The sequence below is a fragment of the Cervus elaphus genome, chromosome 5 (genome assembly GCF_910594005.1).
Source record: "Cervus elaphus chromosome 5, mCerEla1.1, whole genome shotgun sequence".
Taxonomy (NCBI): domain Eukaryota; kingdom Metazoa; phylum Chordata; class Mammalia; order Artiodactyla; family Cervidae; genus Cervus; species Cervus elaphus.
This window is the reverse complement of record NC_057819.1, coordinates 61,743,121-61,746,117: the sequence shown is the minus strand read 5'-3', so window position 1 is coordinate 61,746,117 and position 2,997 is coordinate 61,743,121.

Genomic DNA, 2,997 nt, shown 5'->3' with positions numbered 1-2,997 from the left:
TGAGATAAGGATCAGACAAATACTAGATAAAAATCAAAGGCTGGTTCTTTGAAAAAATGAATGTAATTGATAAACCTCTGACCTGACTAATCATGAAAAAAATGAAATAAATCACCAATATTAAGATTGGAAGAGAGGATATCACTACAGATCCTTTGAGAAGATAGTAGAGGTTATTTATGGACAACTTTATGCCAATCAATGTGCTGAAATGGACAAATCCCTGATAGACACCAATTACCAACATGAAGTAAAAAAAATAGAAAATCAAAATAGACCTATATCTATATTTATTAACGTGAATTCATAAATAGAAACTCTGGTTTAAAGGAAACTTTAGGCCCAGATAGTTTTACTGGTGAATTCTATAAAACATACAGGAAGGAAATATTCCTTATCTTACAAACTCATCCAGAAAACAGAGGAGGAAGCTAAATTTATTTTATGAGGCCAGCATTATTTTATTACAAGAAAAACCTACAGGTCAGTATTATTTTATGAATATAGAATACTTAAAATATTGCCTGACCCAGCAATCCCACTCCTGGGATTCAATCCCTGGGTCTGGAAGATCCCCTGGAGAAGGGCATGGCAACCCATTCCAGAATTATTGCCTGGAGAATTCCCATGGACAGAGGAGTAGGGCGTCCCAGGCGGCACTAGTGGTAAAGAACCTGTCTGCCAGTGCAGGAGGCATAAGGGATGCGGTTTCGATCCCTGGGTCGGGAAGATCCCTTAGAGGAGGAAATGGCAACCCACTCCCGTATTCTTGCCTGGAGAATTCCATGGACAGAGGAGCCTGGCGGGCTACGTTTCATTGAGGCACAGAGTCGGACATGGCTGAATCGACTTAGCACAATGCAGCAAAATATGTTAGAATGACTAACTGGGTTTAAACCAGAAATGCTTATCTTATTTACATCCAACCTAGCTAAATGAGATATTTAAATTGATGTAAAGCTTAAAAAAAAAAAAAACCCTGCTAATTTTAAAATGGCTTACTCTAAAATATATCTACAAGTTTAAAGTTTAACAACACAATTCTTGCTTAATTACTTCTCAATCCATGTGATATATTTCTTGTCCTTTTTTTTCTAGAACCTTCCCATTAACATTGGTATTGTGCCCCACTTATACAAAATTTTCATAACTGAGGAGGAGAAAAACAGAGGTAAGTAAAACGAAAATTTTTAGCCCTGCTTTTCTGGCCTGAAGTAATTGCTTACCTTGAAGCCACACACTGAACAAATATACATCTTTTGGAATTATTTCTTACTGTACAAAATTTATGAAACATAAGTAAGCAAGTTCTATACTTGGAGAAAAGTATTATTAAGCAGTTGATAAAACATTTCCACTATGTTCGATTTAATAGATATATAGATGGCAAGGGAATCAGATAAAATCGATACCTTATGGATTTTAATTGGGACAAAATGGCTGTAGGACAATGAGCAAGTGGCTTAATATCTTCGGGCCTCAGTCTTCTCATCTATAGAATATTCGTATAGTCTGAAAATTGGAAGAGGCCATAAAGAATGTCTAATCAGTCACAGAATTACTTTGCTGTACATCTGAAATGAATACAATGTTGTATTCATAATAAACTATATACATGATAAACATGATACAATAAACTATACTTCAACAACAAAGAAAAAAACAAAACAAAAAACCTAAAACACCCCAAAATATACAATTCCAAAGTAAATTTCCTGACTCTTGAAGGCGTAGAAATGAAAGTAAACCCACACTAAACAGAAGGTGGCAGTGTTGTTGAAGAAAAGGCTTAGATTTTAATTCCAGTAAATGCAGGTGAATTGCTATACAAGGTGTTTGTACTTTGACAAAATTAGTGCTGTAGCAAATTAGTGACAAACCACTAATTTAGCAGGATTAAGATATCCTGTTACAACAGTTCCATTTTTTTCTGAGTTGATAACATCATTATATATGACATTGCTTTACTGTGAAATGAGACAGAATCAAATGTGATCACCTAAAGCTCACACAAATATAGAAAGTCACGCTAAGCTCAGAGCTTTCAAGTGAATGATAATTATTGTTATATTGGTTTCAGGTATTTTAAAAGCGTTTGCCTGGCTTTTATTAACTGACAACTTCCCCATACATATTTGCAATTTGGCATGGTTATTTTTAGTGAGCCAAAGTTTTTCATTTTTTGTTTTCCAACTTTTTGAAATGAAGGGGCATTCAAGCATATATATTTTAATGGGCTTTAGCAGCTTATCTTTAACACTTGTTAATGGAATTTAAAAATTTGGTCTTTGTTCTCTATCTTAAAATATTTAGTAAGAGTTCAATGCTTGCAGTGGGATTAAATATGAAGTTTAAATTTATGATTAACTGTTTATCAGAACATACTAGAGGAATGCTGTTCAATAAAGCAACTACTTGTAAAGGCATTTGTTAAATCAAGGTTTTGTTTAGACAGTTTTTTATATATTTTATTAATACTTGGGTCAGGTACAGCTCTCCCCAGGGCCCTTTAGTTTCCTAGATTAGGTATAGTGCTTTTTATCGGAATGCCTTCCCCCTCAGCATCTTTAGGAATTTCTACTATATGAAAGAGACAAACTGACAACCTAAATTGTCATTATGTCCCTTCACAAAAATTTTAGGGAACATTAAACTATCAGGGAAAATATTATCAGCCTAGCAAAGACGAAGCACGCAGATTGCAGGTTAATGCTCGCGCCCTGATAGAGCCCTGTTTGGTTGGCGTTTGTGTCGTTTCCACAACAGGCGGCAGGGAGAAACAAGTGTGTGGGGTGGCGGGCCTGCAGGCGGCACAGGGATGGGCTAATGCCTTCCGCGGGTGTCGACTTGCTGCCCAGTTGGCATGGCTCTTCCAGGAGGAAGGCTGAAGTTTCATTTTATGTAATGCCCTCCCTTCTCCTTTGTGAGGCCAGTTCCTCTCTTTGGCTATTCTTTTCTGGAAAAGTGAATGAAAGTGAAGTCACTCAGTTGTGTCCG